The following is a 921-nucleotide window of genomic DNA, read 5'->3' on the forward strand; positions in this document are numbered from 1 at the left end:
CCTGGAGGGGCTGGCGGGGCTGCCGCCCTCCACGGCCAGCTCGGCGAGTGCCGGGCCAGGCCTGTCCCCACCATGCACCCGGGGTGCGCCTGACCTCTGTGATGCCTGTGTGTGCTGGTGCACGCGAGTGTGTGCTGGTGCACGCGAGTGTGTGCTTGCCTCAAGCACGTCCCAGTGGTGCTAGAAGTGCGAGGAGAGTTCGGGTGCCCTGGGGGGGTGCCACACACCTGTGTGACGGTGTGGACAGGGTGCGCACTTGGGGTGGTGTGCGTCCCGCGGCTGTGTGCACCTGTGTGTCTGGGTGTGAATACTTGTGCGATGTGGACAGATAGGAGGCGTTCACGGAGCCCTGTCTCCCCCAGGGCCCACGCTCTCTTGGGTCCCCTCTGAGGTTGAGGGGAGCTGTATAGCACTGCAGAACGGAGGGTGCGTGCTTTGGGGTCCACATTCTGCCTAACGCCTGCTCCTCTCTTGGGCATCTTCCCCCACCTCTAGAGGTCCAGAGGGGAAAATGTCAGTCTGGGCAGGGTGGCTCACGCCTGTCATCCCAGCACTTGGGAGGCTGAGGCAGGAGGAGTTCAAAGGCAGCCTAGGCTACAGAGCAAGACCCTATCTAAAAAAGAAAAAAAACAAAGCAAACCGAACCAACGAAGAAAAGGACAAAATGATACCGAGTCCCCCTCACCCCAGCTTCCAGACCCTTGAACAGCCCCTCGAGTTTCAGGGGAGTGGGCACTGCTGGCAGTGTGGGAGGGAGGGGGCCAGGGATCCACTCTTACGGCCCCAGGGGCCACTGTACCTGGTTAGAGGAGCGGGGACGGCCCACCCAGGAGACCCCAGCCCTCTGCGCTGAGGCTGCCCGCAGTGGGGGCTGGGCCTCTAGGGCGGGAAGGCGGGGGAGGGGGGGGGGGGGGACGGGGG

Source organism: Fukomys damarensis, unplaced genomic scaffold, assembly GCF_012274545.1.
Source record: "Fukomys damarensis isolate Sample0158 unplaced genomic scaffold, DMR_v1.0_HiC HiC_scaffold_13, whole genome shotgun sequence".
In the NCBI taxonomy this organism is placed as follows: domain Eukaryota; kingdom Metazoa; phylum Chordata; class Mammalia; order Rodentia; family Bathyergidae; genus Fukomys; species Fukomys damarensis.